The 23566-nt window shown below is 38.2% G+C and overlaps 1 pseudogene; it reads left to right on the forward strand.

The window, feature by feature from the left end:
* The first annotated feature begins 23194 nt into the window (after positions 1-23194).
* LOC149172743 (leucine-rich repeat receptor-like serine/threonine-protein kinase BAM1 pseudogene) lies at positions 23195-23566 on the forward strand (annotated as a pseudogene).

Consider the following 23566-nt stretch of genomic DNA (forward strand, 5'->3'; position numbering starts at 1 on the left):
TCAGGATATAGCAATAAATCAAGGAAAGGTAGATCCAAGTCGAGATCAGGGATAGTGTGCTGGAAATGCGGAAAGAAAGGACACCTAAAGAAAGACTATAGATCTTGGAAGGGAAAAGAAGGAGATGCACAAAAAGAAAACAATCATGAAGCAAATGTGACAGGTGAGGTGTTACAAGATGCCTTGATTCTTTCTTTCGAAAATATTACTAATTCTTGGGTGGTAGATTCAGGGGCCTCATTCCATGCCACACCTGATAAGAAATACTTTCATGACTATGTTTAAGGAGATTTTGGACATGTTCGTTTGGGTGATGATAAACCCTGTAAAATTGTTGGATTTGGTAAGGTTCTTCTAAAACAACAGAATGGAAACCAATGGCTACTAAAGGAGGTAAGGCATGTTCTAAATCTAAAGAAAAATCTGATTTCAACAGAGCAGTTAGGCAGTGAAGGTTGTGTGACAACCTTCACAGATAAAACTTGGAATGTCACCAAAGGAGCCCGGGTAATAGCAAAAGGCGAAAAGGTTGGTACATTGTATTTATGCAATGGTATTTCTAACTCTGTTAATGCTTTAACTTCCAAAGGAGCAGATGCAACATTATGGCATCATAGGCTCAGACACATGAGTGAAAAGGGGATGAAGATTATTCACTCAAGGAATTTGTTGCCGGGTTTGAAGAATGTTGATTTGGATTTCTGTGAGAATTTCATTTATGGAAAACAGAAGAGAGTCAGATTTCTCATAGTTGGGAAAGAAAAGAAGAGTGAAAAATTAGAGCTTGTGCATACAGATGTATGGGGACCTACTCAGGTATCATCTCATGGTGGCTCTCGTTATTATGTTACTTTTGTTGATGATGCAACTAGAAAAACTTGGATTTATTGTATTAAGAATAAATCTGATGTATTTGATACTTTCAACAAATGGAAAGCTTTGGTTGAGATTGAGAGAGGAAATAAATTGAAGTTTCTTAGATGAGATAATGGAGGTGAATATTGCAGCAAAGAGTTTGATAGGTACTGTTCAGAACATGGAATTCACAGAGAGAAGACAGTTCCAAGAACACCACAAGAAAATGGTGTGTCAGAAAGGATGAACAGAACAATCATGGAGTGTGCAAGGTGCATGAGATTGCATGCAGGATTGCCTTTACAGTTTTGAGCAGATGTTGTAGATACTGTTGTTTATCTAATAAATAGAGGGCCTTCAAGTTCCTTAGATGGTGGTGTTCCAAAGGAAGCATGGACAGGTAAAAAGGCAAATTACCCCTTTTTAAAGCCTTTTGGTTGTGAGGCCTTTGTCCATATTGATCAAGAAAATAGAACAAAGCTTGAGGTAAAGTCAAAGAAATGTACCTTTATTGGATATGGTGTTAATGATTTTGGTTTATTGCTTATATGATTACGAAATTCACAAAATCATTAGGAGTAGAGATGTAATATTCAATGAAAAGGTCTTGTATAAGAATCAGTTGCAGGAAAAGAAACAGGAAAAAGGAAACAAGGAATACGCAGTCCTTGATGAAATCACTGAAAAAGTAAAAGTGCCTGAAAATAATAATAATCAACAACCACAACAATAGCAACCACCACAACAACAAGAAGCACCCCAAACACCTGAAAGTGGTGTTAGAAGATCTACCAGGATAAGTAGACCCCGTGAACGATACTCTCCTTCATTATATTATTAATTGTTGATTGATTCTGGTGAACCCGAATGTTATGAAGAAGCAATGCAGGTTGAAAGCAGGAAGAAGTGGGAGGTATCCATGGAAGAAGGGATGGACTCCTTAATGCATAACCAAACTTGGGACTTAGTCAGGTTGCCTGCAGGAAAAACTACATTGAAGAATAAATGGGTTTACAGGCTAAAGGAAGAAGATGAACTAAAACAGAGGTACAAAGCTAGACTTGTGGTGAAGGGGTTTGCACAGAAGAAAGGTATTGATTTTGATGAAATATTTTCTCCTGTTTTTAAAATGACTTCAATCAGAACTATTTTAAGTCTAGTAGCAGTTGAATATTTGCATCTTGAATAGTTAGATGTAAAGATAGCCTTTCTCCATGGGGATTTGGAGGAAGAGACATATATGCAGCAGCAACAAGGATAGGGAAGCAGAAACTAGTGTGCAGGTTGAAGAAGAGCTTGTATGGCTTAAAATAGGCTCCAAGGCAGTGGTATCTAAAATTTGACATGTTTATGTCTGAACAAGGTTATACTAGATGTCACTCTGAACATTGTGTTTATCTGAAAAAGCAAAATGATGGCAGCTATATTATATTGTAATTGTATGTAGATGACATGCTTGTTGCAGGGTCTAACATGCAGGAAATAAATGTGCTCAAATGAAAATTGGCAAATTCATTTGCAATGAAGGATTTGGGAGCTGCAAAACAAATCCTTGGTATGAGAATCACTAGAGACAGGAAAAATCACAAATTAACATTGTCTCAGAATGAGTACATACAAAAGGTGTTGAGAATATTTAATATGCACAATGCAAAACTAGTTAGTACACCTTTTGCTAGCCATTTCAAACTTAGTAAGGAAATGTGCCCAAAGACCCAAGAAGACATGGATTATATGTCTAAAGTTTCATATGCATCAATAGTTGGAAGCTTAATGTATGCAATGGTCTGCACAAGGCCTGATATTGCACATGCAGTGGGAGTTGTAAGCAGGTACATGAATAATCCATGAAAGGAACATTGGATGGCAGTAAAATGGATTCTCAGATATTTGAAAGGTACCACAAATCAAGCATTATGCTTTAGTGGTTCAAACATTTTTCTATAGGGATATGTTGATGCAAATATCGCAGGTGACAGAGATAACAGGAGGAACACTACAGGATATCTATTTACTGTTGGTGGAATAGCTGTCAGTTGGGTTACAAAAATCCAAAGTGTTGTTGCACTTTCAACAACAGAAGCAGAGTATGTTGCTGCTACAGAGGCTAGTAAAGAAATGATTTGGTTACAAAGGTTTATGGGTGAATTGGGTAAGGAGCATGATATGGGCACATTATACAGTGATAGCCAAAGTGCCATTCATCTTACAAAGAACTCAACATTTCATTCCAGGGCTAAACACATACAGCTCAAGTACCATTTCATCGGATCAATGTTAGAAGATAGAGAGTTGAAGCTGGAAAAGATACACACTAGCCAGAATCCTGCAGATATGCTAACAAAAGTTGTAACCAAGGAGAAACTGAGAATATGCTCAGTTTCAACTGGCCTTCGAGGATGACGATGAAGACACCAAATAGCCAAGTCCAAAGAGGAGTCATTGTCCAGCAAATGAAGTAACAGTGGAGTTGCTACAATCATTCTCCAAGTGGGAGATTGTTGTGTGTGGAGCATGATTGTTTAGAGGTTTTTGTTTCAGCTGGATGTATAACCGAGGAAGTTTGTACACCCCTCCACGTGGGGGGGTGCGGGGGGGCTGATCCCCCCCAGTTGGGGGGTCCTGGGGCTTGGGGGCAGCGCCCCCGAAGCTAAAAACAGATGTAAAATTGCCTTGTAAAAGTATACTAATTTCTAGTCAATCTAGGCCGTTCATTAGGCGGATGATCTGATGGTAGAACTTATGTTTAGTTTAGGGTTTTTTTCCCTAGAAGGCAACCCCTCTCTTTGTATGAGGGCATTGTATTGAGTTTGTGTTATATATGTGTATTCTCCGAGCGAGAAGCAGAGAGGTGAGACTGTGAGAGAAAACAGAGGATATTACAGTGGATCTGTTGTAGGTTGTGTCTCTTCATTTTGCTGGATAATAGAAAGGAAGGACTGGTTGTTCGGGGTGGACGTAGCCCAAACTGGGTGAACCACGTATATCTGTGTCTCTCTTGTTTTATGCATTTTCTGTGTTTATATTTCTGCAATATTTTATGTGTTCCATTGCTCCGTAATAAATAATTTTATAACAACATACATTTCTCGTGATAGTCCTTCTTTGGCATACATTGCTCCTGATAGTCTCGATTATGCCTTTGATAGCTCCGCTTTGCTTCTCTGATGGCTCTACTTGCTCATTCGATAGCTCTGTTTGCTCCTCTCTTTTTTTCTCTTCCAATAGCTCTATTTGCTCCTCTGATATGCTCTATTTTTCCTTCTCTGGCTCGGATATTTCCATATTGACATCAATGACCATCTATGTCAACAATCTCCCCCTTTGTTATTAATGGCAATATTATTCTTCTCTCCCCCTTTGACATTAATGGAAAAGGAATGCATACCGACTCCCACTGTCGAACTGCTCCCCCTGTATAATGGCTCCCCTTGTCTTGCAACATCTTTATGAATGAAATTGAGTGATGCTAAAGAGATAACCCCCATCTTTTGACGAAGATGCTCAAATGCTTCTTGAGGAAGAGTTTTTGTGAAAATATCAGCTATCCGCTCCTTAATATTAATATATTCCATGATGATGTTTTGTTTAGCTACTTGTTCACGATGGAAATGATACTTGATTGCTATATGTTTGGTCTTTGAGTGCATCACTGGATTTTTGCTGAGACTAATAGCACTTGAGTTATCTCAATAGATGGTAATTGGTTGATCTATACCTATGTTGACATCTTTTAGAGCTTCCTTCATCCATAGTATTTGAGTATAATAGTCTACTGTAGCTATATACTTGGCTTCAGCTATGGATAATGATATGGATGTCTGTTTTTTGCTGAGCCAAGATACTAAACAGTCTCCAAGGAAGAATGCATTTCCACTAGTACTTTTTCGATCATCTACGCTTTTGGCCCAATCAACATCGGTGTATGCAGTTACAGTAAGAGTTGAGCTCTTAGGGTACCAAAGACCGAAATCAGGAGTTCCTTTCAAGTATCTAAGAATTCTTTTTACAGCTAACAAATGGGATTGTTTAGGATTTGATTGAAATCTTCCCACCATTCCTGTTACCTACATTATATCGGGTCTCGTAGAAGTTAAGTACAGAAGGGCTCCAATTATTGACCTGTAATGAGTTTCATCTACTGGAGGGGAGTCATCATTTTTGCTCAATTTGCAATTTGTGGTCATAGGTGTGCTCATGGGTGCACACTCTTCCATTCTATATCTTTTAAGCACGTCTTTAAGATATTTGGCTTGAGATATAAACAATCCTGCTCTGGTTTGAGATACTTCTAGTCCAAGGAAGTGAGATAACTCTCCTATCATCGACATCTCAAACTCTTTTGACATGTTTTAAGAAAATTCATGTCTCATCTCATCATTATTGCTAGTAAAAATCAGATCATCAACATAAACAAGTGTGACTAGTAACTTACCTTCATCCATCTTTATATAGAGATTACTTCCTACCACTCCCTTCTTGAAGCCTTGTTGTTGTAGATAGTGATCTAATCTTGCATACCAAGCTCTGGGAGCTTGTTTCAACCCATATAATCCATTTTTCAACTTACATACTAAGTCTTTTCCTTCTGTTAGATCAAACCCTTCTGGTTGCTCCATGTAGACTTCTTCCTTGATTTCCCCATTCAGAAATGCAGATTTTATGTCCATTTGATAGATTTTGAATCCTTTTGAGCAAGAAAATGCCAAGAACATCCTGATAGCTTCCATATGAACTACTGGTGCAAATGTTTCTTCAAAGTCAATTCCTTCAATTTGTGAATAGCCTTTACAAACAAGCCTTGCCTTGTTTATGATGATTTGTCCATCTTCATTCAATTTGTTTTTGAATACCCACTTGGTTCCTATAATGTTTTTGTCCTTTAGACGTGGTACCAGCTCCCTTGTCTCATTCTTCTCAATTTGGGACATTTCTTCTTCCATGGCTGTTACCCAATGAGGATCCTTACTTGCTTGAGTATACGTTTCTGGTTCTATCATGGATATAAGAGCAATATCGTTTTTCTTTGGTGTACTTATCATCCTTCTTTGGGTTTCCATCCCTTCATCTCTATTGCTAACAGTCTGCTCTTCTGGATGATATTTCTCGAGAAACTTCATCCTTGAAGGGGTATGAGGTGGTTCTTTTTCCTCTTCTTCTTCTTCCTGACATATTTCTTCTTTTTCATGTTTTTATTCTTCAATGAGAGGATCAACTTCATGTTCTTCAATTTATTTTTCTGGAAGGTCTTCATCAATATTTACATCAATGCTTTCCACTATTTTCCTTAGTCGATTATTGTAGCACTTGTAAGCTTTTCTTCGTGTAGAGTATCCAAGGAAGATCCCTTCATCAACCTGAGAATCAAACTTTCCTGGTGAGCCAGCATTGATTTTTATGAAGCACTTGCTTCCAAAGATCTTGAAATACTTTGTTGAAGGAGGTATTCTTTTCCATAGTTCATAAGGAGTTTTTACATAATTTGGTCTTAATTGAGTTCGATTCAAGGTATAGACAGTTGTCCTGACTTCTTCTCTCAAGAATTTTGGCTACAAATCTGCAGCTAATAACATTGTTCTTTCCATTTCTTGAACTGTTCAGTTTCTTCTTTCAACTAACCCATTTTGCTGGGGTGTTCTGGCAGCAAATAATTCTCTTTTAATTCCATGTATTTTGCAGAATTCATTAAATTCTTTTGATGTGAATTCTCCCCCTCTATCTATTTTGAGGCACTTAATCTTTGAGTCCTTTTCATTTTCTACAAGATCTTTAAGATTATTAAAACACTCAAATGCTTCAGATTTATATTTTATAAAATATATCCACATCATTCTAGTATAGCCATCAACAAATAAAACAAAGTACATTTCTCCTTGGAGTGTCTGATTTCTAGTTGGTCCACATAAATTGGCATGGATGATCTCCAAAGGTTTTGATGTAGAGAACTCCTTGGTCTTGTGGCTAGTTCTGGTTTTCTTTCCATGTTGACATGGACCACATACTCCTTGATTTGGTTTGAATAGCTTTGGTATGTCTCATACAACTTTAATCTTGTTGATATTGATCAAGTTCTCGAAACTTGTACATTCAAGTCGCTTGTGCTACAACCAACTTTCATCTATTTGACATAAGTAGCATTTATCTTCTTGAATCTTGTTTAGAATGTAAATTTTGTCTAGTTTTCTAACCCCTTTTTCCACAAGTTCCCCTGAGGATGAGTTCCTTATTCCACAGCCTTTGGTGCCAAAGACAACATTATGTCCTTGATCACAGTTCTGGCTAACACTCAGGAGGTTTTGTTTGAGCCTATTTACTAGAAGAGCATTTTGGGATTTATCAAGAAAATCCATTTTCATTCCTTCCTCCAACTTCTTGACTTCCTCTTTTTCCCTGGCACTTTTCATTCTCAACCGGACTCTTTCTTTCATGAGATCTCGGAGCCTAAGATCACCTTGTTGAATCTCTTCATCAAGTCCCAAGAACTCTTCTGTAATCTCTTCTAACTGTGCGATCCCTTCTTCCAAGGCTCCGTGATCCTTTACTTCCATAGGTGCAGCTATGCGTGGACTAGGCCTTCGATACTCCATCGGAAGTACACCGTTTATTCCACAAACCATCCTAGAAGGTATCTGTTCCATTAGTTTTTTTCACATCATCCTATAGGCCCATAGGACTACGAGTACGTGCAAGTCCCAATCATTTCGTGATGTACCACATACCTTATTCAGTGCCAGACATACTTCGTTATAGGCTTTCCAGCAATTCTGGAAGATCCACTTCCAAAGGATACATTTCCTTCCTTTTTGCTCAATGAGACAAAATTCCTTTTGTCCCCTGTCATGTGTCTGGAGCACCCACTATCTACAAACAAACGATTTTCATTATTTTTAGCATATAGAGCCAGACCACATTTATCCATGTTTGGATTCTCACTACTTGCTTTTCCTCTTTTGAAGGGGAAATTTTGTTCATAGTGTCCATTATTGTAGCATAATGAGAAAATCTGATCAAATTTTGTCAAGGGTTCAAACGACTTGAAGGTTTTTATTTGTCCCTACCTTTTGGGGCCATATGGTTTGATTATTTTATCCTTTAGCTTTGGTGTTTCACTCTTGCGAGCCATGCAATGTCTGGCTTGATGACCCAAGTTTTTACAATGAAAACAATGTCCAAGAAAGATAGTTTTGTACCTGTTGTAGTAGCCATGATTTAAGTCAACCTCCTTCCTTGGAATTACTCCCGCTTCATTCTTTGGATTTGAGATGGACCTTTGATGGAACACTGGTTTGTATCTGCTGTAATATCTATGATTCGAATCCACATTCTTCTTTGGAGTTATTCTCTCTTCATTCTTTGGATTTGGGATGCGCCTTTGATGACATACTTTTTCTTCTTTTGGGTTGCTGGAAAGTGCATCGAGATAAATTTTTTCACTATTCTTAGTGCTTGACGATTCTCCTTTAAAATGTATTCGAAACTTGTCATGTTGAGGTTTTTGACTTTTTAGGATAATCTCAAGTATTTGAGAGCTTTTCCAACCATTTTTAACTTGCTCCAATTCCTTCCTCAGAGATACTATTTCGGCTTCACATTCTTCGCAAGTCTCTTCTTTTTCTTTTAGCTTTGTTTCTAGGAGATCTTCTCTTCTTCTTGTTTCCTCATTTTCTACCTTGAGAGAAATGATTTTATTCCATAATTTCTCATTTTCTTCGATGGCACTTATTAATAGTTCATCTACATTTCCTTCTAGCACTGAGTCATCATCATTTGTGAATGCCATGAATAATGTGTCTTGGCTTTCAGCATGGTCACTTTCCTCATCTGATTTCTTTTTGATGACTACAAATTCATCCTCATCAGACTCATGTTGCTTAGAGAAGAAGTTCTTCTTATTGATCCCTTTCTTTTTGTATACCATTCATTTAGAATTTCCTTCATCATCACTATCATGTTTATGCAGACATTTTGCAGCATAATGACCTATTTTCCCACTTTTGAAATAGATAAGGGGGTACTCACCTTTTAGCTTAGATCCTTTCTTCAGCTTTTGTACAAATTGTGCCAATCAGATTCCACATCGTAGTCATCACTACTGTCATTCCTTTCTTTCCTCTTCTTTGATTTTGAAGCCTTGAATGTTGCATCTTTGGAGCTTGGGCCACCTTTTCTCAACTCATAGGCAATGAGGATTCCATGGAGTTCATCCATCTTGAGAGTATCTAGCTCCTTTATTTCTTATATGGCGCTTATTTTGGAGTCAAATCTGTTTGGAAGAGATCTTGAGACCTTTTGAACAATGGTACTTTCTTCAATGTTTTCATCCAATCCTTTAAGATAGTTGACCACTTCAGCTATTTGGAGAAAGTATGATGCAATAGCTTCTTCATCTTCCATTTTGATAATTTCAAATTTCCTTCTCTGAGTTTGATGCTTTTCCTTCTTGACTTTTGAGTCCTCATCGTATAAGCCAATTAGCTTATCCCACATTCCTTTGGAACAGTTACAATTCATGACTTTTGTAAACTCGAAACCAATGATTCCACTAGTGATGGAGTTCAAGGCTTTTGCATTTGCAATGTAGGCTTTCCTCTCATCTTGATTTGTTGGAAAAGTGGAAGGAATTGGGTACTCATTTAGAACCGAATGCCAAACTTTAGGTCCAAGGGACATTAAGTAGTACATCATTCTCTTTTTCCATAAACCAAAATTGGTGCCATCGAACAGAGGAGGTCTTCCTGACGCTTCGTGATTTCTCATCATGACTAAGAATCCTTCTTAAAGATGTTAAGCTAATATGGAGAAGCCTTCTCTAATACCAATTGTTCGAAATACTGAGGGGGGGGTGAATCAGTATTTCTTTTCAATTATTATTTTTTATTTATCACCAAAAACATTTATATATGAAACACAGAAATAGATAGCTGGAATAAATGTTTTTATTAATATAATCTGTGCAATGAAATAGATACAATATATAAATGGTTGCAATCAGTTTCCAAGCACCAACTTGGACTTTTGTGAGGCTCCAACCTCCAGAACACCAACTCTATTTTGCCAAGGCAACAGTCCTAGAATTAGGAGCACCGACTCCCAAGGACTCCAATCCTTTTAGTTCTGAGGCTCCAACCTCGCTGGGCTCCAACCCTAACTTGGTATAAACTATTTTGTTGTAGTTCTCTACTCCCAAGCCTACTGAGCTTCTGCTTCACTCCTGTTCTCCTGCTTCTTCTACCTCTCTTGCCTCTGCATGAACTTCGACTTCCTCTCGCTCTGATTATACACACACTTGCACCCCTTTCCTTGTTTTTCCTATTTTATGTGTTCCTGATGCCTCTGACTCTTGGTTTCCACTTTCCACTGGCTCTTCAGCTTCCTCAATGCTCGCTTCAGCTTCCTCTGCACTGGCTTGTCCTTCATCTTCCCGGCTTTTCGACTTCCTCCATCTCTTCTTGTTCACCAACACTCCAGGGACACGTAAATTCATAAGGGAACACTGAAAATCCACAGAGAAAAATGTGTTGCATATTAAAACTGTAATATAGCCCCTTTTTTCAATAATAATAGGCACACACAGGACTTTATAGATTTATGGAGAGACTGTACCAATCAGGAGGCCCCACCTACCACATCACCATAGCAATCGCAATCGGCATCGTTCAAGTCTCCTGAACTATCGGGAGCATTTTTTATGCATTTTGGCCTTCAAACCCCGCAATAAAAATATTGAAATACATAGGAATATATGAAAAAATCATTACACCCACATCTATAACTGCATCAAGTCCGCTCCTCCATAACGTTATTGCAATCGGCAGTCACAACTTCTGGAGGTCCTTTATAAGTTGAGCCCATGACATCGTCGATGACCGACAACCGATTCTCCTGCGGATGCGATATGATATTAAATCAAACTGCAATGTTGCATCGAGTTTGCAACATATATCGCAATTGGTGCTTTCATGGGTGACACCCCTTTGTATATTGTGATATGCGAGTTCCGATGGGCGGATGCGATATACCAATAGAGCCTTTCATAATGTTGCAGCGAGTCCGCAACATATAGCAATCATATAATAATCTCGAATATATGAAATATACTAGAAAACCATGTAATACATTGAAAGCAGACTTCATTTGTTTATTCACCCAGACAGATATAGTGTCGGGTCCACACATATATATCGTTGTCAGGGATTTCGGGTAGTGTCTCATAGTAGGACCCGCCGATTACAATATCTCTGATATATATGTATTTGCCGCCTCCGATAGTATATTTCGATATATATGCTATTTTAAGCCTTCAATAGTGATATTGCATATATATATATATATGTTTTCCGCCTCTTTTAACTCTTCCGCATCCTTTAACTTTTCCGCATATATATATGTATTCCGCTCTGCTTTGGCTCTTTGGCATATATTTCTCCCGATAGTCCTTCTTTGGCATCCATTGCTCCCGATAATCCTTCTTTGGCATATATTTCTCCCTATAGTCCTTCTTTGGCATACATTGTTCCTAATACTCTTGATTATGCCTTCGATAGCTCTGTTTTCCACCTCCGATGGATCTATTTTCTCCTCTAATAACTCTATTTTATCCTCTCTGTTTTGCTCTTATGATATCTCTGTTTGCTCCTCCGATATGCTCTATTTTGCCTCCTCTGGCTCCTCGAATATTTCCATATTGACATCAATGAAAATCTATGTCAACATCCAAAAGATCTCCTCTTGCTTGCATTTTTCCTCCCATTCCCATTGGAGAGAGTCAGCTTGTAATTTTCTTTCCTCAGTAAAGCCATTTGAGATGAGGACTTGGTTAATTTCATGTAGTTTCTATTCAACTTCTTTTTTGGCCTTGAAGATATTTCAAAACTCACTTTTGTTCCAATCTTTTAGCCTGAATTTGATATGTTTCAATCTCTGGTGTAGAAGGAACATGGTAGTTCCCTAAATGGGCATGTCTTCTGTCCACAATTTCTCAATATTGTTGATGAAGTCAGGGTGTGTGAGCCAAATATTCTCAAACCCGAAAGGTATATTTATCGGATTTCCTATAAAATAATCTTCCAGTTGGATGGGCCAGTGATCCAATCCTCCAAAAGGGAGAATTAAAGCAAACAATTCAAGGCCTATGAGAATGAGGTCCTCAGAGATAATAAATCTATCAAGCTTAGAGGCAACTTGAGAATCCCCTCCCCTTTTGTTGTTCCAGGTAAAGGTGCCATTTTTTTTCTCCATATCCACTAGCCTCATGTCATTTAGGAATTTCTGAAAGGCTATGGAGTCTCTGCCTAGTGTTCTAGTCCCACCTTTTTTTTTTGTGAGAGACTTGATCATATTGAAGTCCTCTCCCAGAATCCAGGGAATATCAGGATATCTTTCTCTTAGCTTCTCCAGAGAGATGAGTAGCTTGAGCTTGTCTTCAAGTTTTTGAGGACCATAGACATTAGTGAAAAAATAGACTTCCCTGTCACCCAAAGGTTGGATTACCATTGATAGGTAGTTTCTATATGCTTCAGCATCTAGGATTCCAATCTTCTGTGGGTTCCAAAGTGTAAGAATTCCTCCTACTATGTTGTCTTCTTTAACTTCTAGATAATCATACTTGATGAGCCACTTGCTGTGTATTTCTCTTATTTTATCTATTGAACATTTTGTTTCCTGGATAAACATCATATCTGGTTTATCTTCTTTTATTCTATTGCTAAGATTTCTTTGTTTCTTTTTACTTCCTAGTCCCCTAATATTTCATGTGGTGAACTTCATTAAGAAAGGTTTGTAAAAGAGTAACTAGTAAGATATTTCATCTTACCTGAGTTGATCATGAGCTTCCCACACTCTATCAGTAGCTCTTTTTGTATTTTTCTTCCTCTTTCCTGGATTATTGGGGTCATGTCTCGGTGTTGCCTCCATAGTTTTAACCACTCCGATTTCCTCGCTATCATGGTTCCTTTTGACTCTAGAGCCCTTTGCTTGAGATCTCCATTGGAAGAGTTGTTGTACTCTGTCAAACTCTTCTTGTGGTTGGGAATCAACCCCTTCGGTGGTTCCATGCTCTAGGAAGTTTTCTAAATCGAGATTCTCCCTTTCAAGGATTTGTTGCAGCTCATGGTCCTCCATTCCAACCTCGCTTGAGGTCATCTCATGGTCCTTGTAAAGTTCCATAGTGCTAGCTAGATCCTCTTTATGTTTACTTCTTTCAGGTGTATCCTCCATGCTATCATATTTTTCCTTTTCTACAGTATTATCTTCCATTACCTCGTTCGTCCCATTGTTCCCATCTTCTTCTTCTAATGTTTTGAAGATGTTATGACTTGGTCGCTGCTCCTCACTGATTTTATTTTGGTTCCTTTTCCCTCCTTTCTCTTTGCCTCCCACCTTGGTAAAGCCCTCAATATCTTTACCTATGTTGATTTTAATGTTGTTCTCCATCTTGTTCAATGGGCAGTCTCTAAAGAGGTGCCCGTGTTCATGACATTTGTGGCATCAGAATGGGACATGTTCATAGTCCACCGACTGTACCCATTCTTCATCATAAACTTCTAGAATGATTTCGTCTGGAAGTGCTCCAGATAGGTCCATTTCTACGCATATGGGAAAAGGAGGTGTATTTCCCTCGTAGAGTCGCATCTGATACTTTTATAAAATAACCTAGTTTATTACCCATGGTTTTTAAGGATTCTGGTTGCCAATAATCTAAAGGTGGGGAGTAGAGTCTTATCAATATTGGCACTGATGTGAATGTCTCTCGTTCTAGGACGAAATTCATCACCCGTGGTCTAATGTATAAGCCTGCAATCACATAAAAATACGGTCCTCCTTCGAACACTCTATGTTTGTCCTCTAAGTTTGCAAACATGACTCTGAAGAAACCCTTGGACCCAAGGTGAATATTGATTTCACACTTAGGTTTCTAGTGGTTCTTTATCCAAGCATGTTGGAATTCAGAGGAACAGGAAATCAATAAACACACAGAAGAATAAATCAAGCACATAAACACATTTTTTAACGTGGTTCACCCAACCAATCTGGGCTACGTCCACCAAACATAGGCATCAGGAATTTATTAATCAAATTGGAGATTACATAATGAAAAACTTCATAAAACTCTCACCCTCTCAGCAAACCATCCGAATGATTGCCTGTTATATAGCATAGAGAATCTAACAGCCTCATTAACTCCCTCACATCAAATATAGGAGGCATTAACTCCCTCCCAACAAACTGGAGTTAATCTAGGACCTGAATTCCATTGTTTTCATCAGCTGAGATTTTTACTATTTTGCTCCAAACAGAAAATCTCAACAATCTCCACCTTGACAACAATTCGCCTGATGCCCTGTTATTATTATTTTATCTTTTCTGCAAGCCAAGAGAAGCCAAACACCAGCGTAGCTTCTCCAACAAAACTGGTTTCGTGAACATGTCTGCACAGTTCTCCTTTGTATGCACCTTTTCAACAGAGACTCCTCTTTCAGTGTTAACCTGTCTTACAAAATGGTACTTAATTGGAATATGCTTTGATTTACTATGATAGGCCGGATTCTTAGCCAAATGTATTGCACTTTGACTATCACAAAGTAACCTGATGTTGTCCTGTAACCTACCAAACTCACCAAGCAAACCTTTCAACCAAACCGCCTCTTTGCAAGCATGAGAAGCAGCAATGTATTCTGCTTCAGTAGTGGATAAAGCAACAATATTCTGTAGCTTTGACATCCAACTTATAGCTCCACCTGCAAGAGTAAAGACGTACCCTGAAGTTGATCTTCTCTTATCCAAATCACCTGCAAAATCGGAATCAACATATCCGCAAACAAATTCACTACTCTTATTGTAAGAAATACAATAACTACTTGTGCCTCTCAAGTACCGAAGCACCCATTTCACTGCTGACCAGTGTTCTTTACCCGGATTTTCCATGTACCTGCTGACAACCCCAACTGCATGTGAAATATCTGGTTGAGTACAAACCATCGCATACATTAAACACCCTACTACATTGGCATATGGAATTCGAGACATATAATCCTTTTCTTCATCTGTATTAGGACATAAACTCGAAGAAAGCTTAAAATGGGAAGCTAAAGGGACTGACACAGGCTTCACATTATTCATACCAAACCTCAAAAGTATTTTCTCAACATACTTCTGTTGTGATAGCCACAGCTTACCATTGCCCCTGTCTCTGAAAACCTCCATGCCCAAAATTTGTCTTGCCGCTCCTAGATCTTTCATATCAAACGTCCTTGCCATCTGAGTCTTCAACCTGTTGATTTCTTCAATGCTTTTGCTTGCTAAAATCATATCATCAACATACAACACTAAGATAATGAACATGCCATTATTTAACTGCTTAAAGTAAACACAATGATCATATTCACTTCTTACATATTTCTGACTCAACATGAAAGAATCAAACTTCTTATACCACTGCCGAGGCGACTGCTTCAGGCCATATAATGACTTCTTGAGCCTGCAGACAAATTTCTCATTGCGATGCTGAACAAACCCTTCCGGTTGTTCCATATATATTTCCTCATCTAAGTCTCCATGTAGAAATGCAGTCTTAACATCTAATTGCTGCAACTCTAAATCAAACAAAGCCACTAATGCTAACACAATTCTAATTGAAACAATTTTAACCACCGGTGAAAATATCTCATGAAAGTCTATGCCATCTTTCTGAGAAAACCCTTTTGCAACCAGTCTCGCTTTGTATCTGTCTTCTGTATCATTCGCACCCCGTTTCACCTTGAACACCCACTTGCATCCCACAGTTTTCCTGCCTTGGGGAAGTTCAACCAGATCCCACGTGCCATTCTTACCTAAGGCCATCATTTCTTCCTTCATAGCTGCTTTCCATTTGTCACTATTTGAACCTTCTACAGCTTCCTGATAACACAAAGGTTCATCATCATTAGCGATCAAAGCAACTGAAGTAACATGATCACCATACCTTCTCGGAGGGCGTTATATCCTTGTAGAACTCCTTAAGAATGTTTCTGGTGCTTCCACAACTGGTTGTCTATCAATTGAAGGAACTTGTTCATGATCGCCATCTGAGACCTGTTCATGACCTCCATCTGAACCCTGTTCATAATCTGAATCTGAAACCTGTTCATGACTAGTATCTGAACTACGGTCATCATGACTATCATTAGAAATGCTATCAAACTGAATATGCTGGAAATCAGATACATCATCCTGTTTCAATCTACTATTTACATCTAACTGTACAAGAGAGGATTCATCAAACTTTACATCTCTGTTGATGATGATTTTGCGGGTAGTAGGATCCCACAATCTATATCCCTTTGTTCCATCACCATACCCAACAAAGACATACCTTTTCGATTTCGGATCTAATTTAGTTCGCTGATGTTTAGGCACTAGAGCATATGCATCACAACCAAACACTCTGAGTTTAGAATAGTCACAAGGGTGTCCTTTCCATACCTCTTGCGGAATCTTGCAGCCTATTGCCGTTGATGGAGATCGGTTTATCACATAACAAGTTGTTGCCACTGCTTCCGTCCACAACTCCTTTTGCAACCCGGCGTTACTCAGCATACACCTTGCTCTCTCTAGAAGAGTCCTGTTCATGCGTTCAACAACTCCATTTTGCTGAGGAGTATAAACCGTGGTCTTATGCCTCTCGATCCCTGCATCCTTGCAATAGCTGTCAAACTCCTTGGAAGTAAACTCACCACCATTGTCAGTTCTTAAAAACTTTATTGTTCTACCAGTGCTGTTTTCTACCAATGCTCTAAACTGCTTGAAAACTGTAAAAACATCAGACTTCCTTTTCAACATGTAGATCCATACCTTCCTAGAAAAGTCATCAATAAACGATACAAAATATGACGAGCCACCATATGACGCTGTAGGGGCTGGACCCCAAACATTTGAATGAATATAATCAAGTATCCCTTTACTAGTATGTTTGCCTGTTTTAAACTTTTGTTTACTTTGTTTACCAAACAGACAATGTTTACAGAAATCCAATTTTCTGGATCTTAGATTAGGAAGTAACTTTCGGTCAGCCAAAATTTTCAACCCTCTTTCACTCATATGCCCCAATCTTTGATGCCATAAGTGAATGGAACTACTGTCATGTTCAGACACAGACACATGATCTGACCCAGTTCTACCTTCTAACTGAAATAGATTTCCTACTTTCTTTGCTTTCATAACTAGTAAGATGCCTTTGTAAATTTTCATTACTCCACCTTGAATTACAGTTTTATATCCATTTGAATCAAGTGCTCCTAATGAAATCAAATTTCACATCTAGACTGTCTAATTGCACCAGTAAGGTATTAAAAACATTCAGGTGATCAGCAATTGAGGTACCTTCTTTCATCCGCAAACCGTAAAGCTTCCGTTTCAGGAGAATCCGATTTGTCAAAGATTTTGCCATATAGAGCTTCTCAAGCTTTGACCACAAGCCTGCGGAGGATTTCTCTGACACAATGTTGAACAGAACACCGTCCGCCAGACATAACCGAATTGCGCTCAGAGCTCTATCGTCCATCTCATCCCATTCATCCTCCGTCATGGAAGGAGGTCTTTTGTTTTTCCCCAACAGTGCTTTCGCCACACCTTGTTGAACCAGCAGATCGTGCATCTTCACCTTCCAGATCTCAAAATTATTCTTGCCATTAAATTTCTCAATTTCAAACCGGGCACTTTGAGTTTTCGCCATTTTTATGAACAAAAAACACAATAATCTCCAATATCCAACCAGCAATTAAAAAAAAAAACAATTGCCTATGCCTTTCTGCCTTTGCCTTTAAAACAAAAATATCTTCCCTTCACAATTCTGCCTTTTGCACTGATTTTTTTCTGTCCAGTTGTGGTGACATGAAAGGAGTCGTGGGAGGTAACGATAGAGGGAAAGCTATAGTTCTATTAATATAGGGCAGTATACATATACTGATTAGATTTTGTATTTACCTCTGCGTTAATGAAACTGTAGCTTCAGAAATATTAATCACCACTATAGCTTTAAAACATACTGACATAATCTATGTTTTGTGCAGGCACCTCGTGGTCTATTTAAATCCATACGATAAAAAACATGGGAAAAAAGGTGCAAATTCCAACGCTCCAGCACCATATAACAAATCCACACTTCAGCACCATATAACAAATCCACAAAACAAATCCACGCTTCAGCACCATATAATAAATCCACGCTCCAGCACCACTCAATTCAATTCAAATACGCACCACTCAAATTCAAATGCGTTTTATCAAATCACACTGCGTTTTATCAAATCACTCGGGCATACAGAAAAGTTAACTTGTTTCCTTAGCCAGCGCTCCACAACAATTATATCCATGTGCAAGTTTTTTTTTTTAAAACAAACAATGAATCCAATGCGCACACACACCAGGTATAACGTGTGAAATTAACAGCGCACCAGCAACATTTAAAAAACCAGCTCCACGCAATAATGAACATACCGTTACTCGGTGAACGCACCAGTTTCAGGCAGCACCGCACAACAGCAAACCACCAGCACAGTCCGCCAGCGCTAACAGATCAACGCAACACCTCCATCATCGATCAGCGCAGCGCCTCGATCAGCTCCTCCAGGCAGCACCTCCAACATGCTCTGATACCAATTGTTGGAATTCAGAGGCACAGGAAATCAATAAACACACAGCAGAATAAATCAAGCACATAAACACATTTTTTAACGTGGTTCACCCAACCAATCTGGGCTACGTCCACCAAACATAGGCATCAGCAATTTATTAATCAAGTTGGAGATTACATAATGAAAAACTTCATAAAACTCTCACCCTCTCAGCAAGTTATATAGCATAGAGAATCTAACAGCCTCATTAACTCCCTCACATAAAATATAGGAGGCATTAACTCCCTCCCAACAAACTGGAGTTAATCTAGGACCTGAATTCTATTGTTGTCATCAGTTGAGATTTTTCCTATTTTGCTCCAAACAGAAAATCTCAACAAAGCATACAAAGCCTTCTCCGTTGGCCAAATACCCATGAATTTGCATATCACTGCATAGGTCGCCATGTGATCTTTGTGCAACTCAAGCGCCAGGTCACTTAAAATAACCCATGGTGTAATGGTTGACTTGGGCTTGCAGATCCCTGTCATTTTATTGTGCTCCGGCTTCTGACTACCTCCCCCCGTTCCCTTTACTTTTCTACCGTCCTCGTGATTTTCTTCCTGTTCCTGGTCCTGAGATCTGAAGCTACCCTGTTTCTCAGTGTTGATGCTCCCCATCCCTGTTTCCATTGGTTTCTTGAATCGGTTGGAAACTACATGACTATAGGAGGGAGTGGAACTCCCCCCTCCTCGTCTCTCCATGGTGACCAGCTCTAAAACCCTGCTGTAAACCCTAGTTCAGTTTGCTTGATGTGTCCGTCTCCCCTAATGCGTTGGGTTTATTAATCCAAGGGTTTATAATATTAATCCATTAAGTTTATAACATTAATCCCTTGAGTATATTCATCAAAAGATTTATAATATTAATCTTGTGAGTTTCTACTATAAATCCCTTAAGTTTATTAATCTCTTATGAATATAATATTAATCTCTTAGGTCTATAATTATAGGGTTTATGATATTAATTCTAAGGTTTATAATTTCTTAGTTTTATAATATTATTCCTCTGGCTTTATAATATCAATAATCCTCTTGCTTTATTAATCCTTTTAATTTATAATATTATTAGTCTCTCAGGTTCATTAATTCATTGGTTTTATAATATTAATTTATTGGATTTATAATATTAATTCATGAAGTTTATAATGTTAATCAGTAATACATATATTAACATTTATAATATCAATCTAAAATTATTTTATGATTATTAACATTTTATTAATGTGATTGTGCTAATTAATTATAGCGTTGGAGTCTCTGCACACTCTATTTAATCAAGCTAAGCCAGATCAGTTCTTCAACTTGTCCTGACGATGAACCACACTGGTTGGTTCGAAACGCGTCGACAAAAGATTGATTATGTGATTTTGCCGAAGATTACTAAACAATGTTATGGATCACAGAAGTCTAAATTCCTTAATATCTTTTCATTATTAAATTTAAATCATTTATATTTTCTAATATTTTAAAAATTTTAAAACATTTTTCTTAAATATACTCCACCTAAATGTATATTGGTGTAATTATTAAACTTAACTCTGGCTTATTATTGTTAAATAGCATACTCAATGAGTGTCGGTTCTTATTATTACTAAGTAATGTCTCCTTTATTTAAAGCGGCGTAATTCTTGACAGGAATCATCTGTTAGCAGTAACGGTTGACAGGAATCATCTGTTAGACATCTGGAGAGCCTCCAATCATGCCACCCATTGCTCATGGACTAGCATCCGATGTGATCATAATGGTCGGCTTGTGGCTCTAAATTTGTCTGCGATGGATATTTCAGGTCCATTTCCGACGCAAGTCATAAATCTATTAGCACTCCGTTAGCTCAATCTCTCCTCACCTCCAGCATATAAAATTTAAGGAATTTAGAGGTACTCGATGTCTATGACAACAATTTCTCAAGGGAATTGCCACCGGATTTGCAGCATCTCGTGAAGCTCAAGGATGTTCAGTTGGGAGGAAATTACTTCTCGGAAGCATTCCTAGAGGGTATGGAAAGCTGTAGAATATAGAATATATTTCATTGGGTGCAAATGATTTGAGTGGAAGAATACCGTGGGAGCTTAGCAATCTGGGTAACTTAAAAGTGCTTGATTTGGGATGCTACAATGCATTCGATGGTAGGATTCCTCTTGAGATAGGAAATTTGAGCAAGCTTGTATATCTCAATATGCAAAGACGTGGTCTTTGTGGTGCAATTCCTTCTGATCTTGGAGGTTTGAAGAGTCTGAAAGAAATGTATTTGCATAACAATGACCTTAGTGGTTCTAGTCCCCTTGAGCTGGGTCATCTTAGGAGGTTAAAATACATTGATCTCTGTTGAAACACCCTTGGAACTCCGTGAGCTAAAAGATTCGAGACTGTTGCATCTTTATATGAATAGACTAGATGGCGGTATTCCATACTTTATTGGGGACTAGCCACATCTGGAGACTTTGTGTCTTTGGCAGAAGAATTTCGCAGATATGTTGCCTCAACAACTGGGCGTACATGGAAAGCTACTCGAAGTGGATGTTGCTCAAAACAAACTTACTGGTTTCATCCCTCCCAATATATGCATGGGTGGAAAACTACAGTGATTGATGATATTCAATAATTTATTCGTCGGCCCGATTCTGGAGTCGTTGGGCACTTGCAATTCTCTAGTTAAGGCTCGCATGCAGTGATCAAATTTGAAGGGCAGGTCTTAATTTCATTTAGAAGGGCACATATTCAGGTCGCACTTCTATAATGAAAACCATAGAAAAAAGGAGCAATTCAATTGACAACAGTAAATTATTTTCAATTTTTTTTTTATTTTTTCACAGGGGAATGGTGGAACAACAACAACCCCATGGATGTTGTGTATAAGGCAGGTCTGATATGAGCCGCAACTAATATATCGGATGCATTTACCATTAATGGATAAACACGAGACCTATATTCCTGCTCCAGTTCAGATAATGATTAATTTTGTAGGAAATTTTTGTGACCAGAACGTTCAAGCCAATATACAAGTAGCTCAATCAAGTTTAAGTTTATTGCATGAATGAAAAAATTCAGTAAAATTCTAAACCGGTTTAGGATTCAACAAAAGAGTGTACAAAGGTGTATATGTTTTTGGTATCTTCTTTTTTAATATGAAAACATACCAGGAATTGGGAATCCACAAACAAATCAAATCCAGTATGTTAGGAACCCTGTTGAATACCTGTTGAATGCGCTCCTCTCCAAGCATAAATCGTGCTTAAACCTTGCTTGACAGGCGTTTGCTGAATGATGAATCTATGCTCCTCTCCAGCTTAAATCATCGTCAAACCTTTCTTTGGGCAGCCTTTAGGCACAACCCAGTGAAATTACATACCTAATACATGGCTCGCTCTCAATTGAAACTACCAAATGTAATGGTATCAAAGGGTAATTGTGACATAATAATTAATGAGAACTTCCATCATATGCACAATTAGAAAAAAAAACTCAAAAAGAACTGTTGTTTTTGAAATGGGAGCAACTCAGAAACTGCCAAATGTAATGGTATCAAAAGGTAATTGTGACATAATAATTAATAAGAACTTGCATCATATGCACAATTAGAAAAAACAACTCAAAAAGAAACTGTTGTTTTTGAAATGGGGGTTTCTAAAATGGGATTTAAGTTTTAACATGAAAAGAAATTTACAAATTCAACATTCCTAAAATTCTAATTTCAGAAAAAATGAAATTTAAAAAAAAAAAAGTTGACAATTTGACAACACTTCTTAAAAATTTTTAAGATATTATTCCAATTTTTTTTTAAATGACAAAAATCAATTTTTAAATTTTTTTTGACTGGTAAAATTTTCTCCCTACTTCTCTGACGTGCCAGAGACCCTTTGAACTGCTGTGATGGGTTCAATTTTGATCCCTGCTCGCATGGATCAAAATCATTTGAATGGTTCGATACCTGCAGGCTTGCTATATTTACCTAGGTTGACTATGATCCAATTGCATAACAATTATCTTAGTGGGAACATACCATAGGAAATCAATAATGTATTGTCCATGCTAAATCTGCTAAAAATTTCCAATAATAAGTTGAATAGCTTTCTTCCTTAATCTATCGGTAAACTAGTTTCTTTCCAGAAGCTTCTGATAAGTGGAAATCAATTAGTAGGTAATGTTCCACCAGATATTGGTTGACTGAGGAATATTTTTACAATCGACATGAGCAACAAAAGGTTTTTTGGTACGATTCCTAAAGAAATTAGCAAGTGTAATGTTTTCACAGGCATCGATCTTAGCTAGAACGAGTTCGTGGGTCCCATCCCAGTGCAAATGACCAGGATGCCCAATCTATACTCTCTCGGTATATCTAGAAATCACTTGAATGAGAGCATCCCTACAGAATTTGAGAACATTCCTAACTTGAGCTCTCTTGATTTTTCTTACAATAACCTTTCGGGCCCTGTTCCAAAGGGTCTGTTCTCTGGATTTGATGCAAGAATTTTTTTGCAGATAATCCATGCTTATGCAGACCACACTTGCGAACTCGCAGCTCTCGTGTCAATGGATCGCCCGTCCTAGCCCAATCACACATCAAGCTTTGACTTCTGTTAGGACTGTTAGCACCCGGAATTTTCATCTGGTTGCTGGCATTAGCAATTGGGTTGCTCATAATTAAGGCAAAATCCGTTGAAAAAGAAGGCAACGCTAGGTCCTGGAAGATGACAACCTTCCAAAAATTGAACTTTGGAAGTGATAACATCCTGGAATGTATAAAGGAAGATAATGTCATCGCCAGAGGAGAAGCAGGAGTTGTATACAGAGGCATGATGCCCAGTGGCGAACAAGTCACAGTGAAGAAACTTGTGGGGATTGGAAGGGGCTCTTCAAATGATCATGGTTTCTCTGTAGAGATCAAGACTCTTGGGAAAATCCGCCACCGGCACATAGTTAAATTGCTGTCGTTTTGCTCCAACCAGGACACTGATCTTCTAGTGTATGAATACACGCCTAATGTAAGCTTGTGTGAGTTACTTCATGGTGAAAATCGCGAAACCTCTGGATTGGCATACGAGACGCAGAATTGGGGTTGA

Source organism: Pinus tabuliformis, chromosome 4_2 (genome assembly GCF_031772625.1).
Source record: "Pinus tabuliformis cultivar Carrire ecotype Pingquan chromosome 4_2, CPIR1, whole genome shotgun sequence".
Taxonomy (NCBI): Eukaryota; Viridiplantae; Streptophyta; class Pinopsida; order Pinales; family Pinaceae; genus Pinus; species Pinus tabuliformis.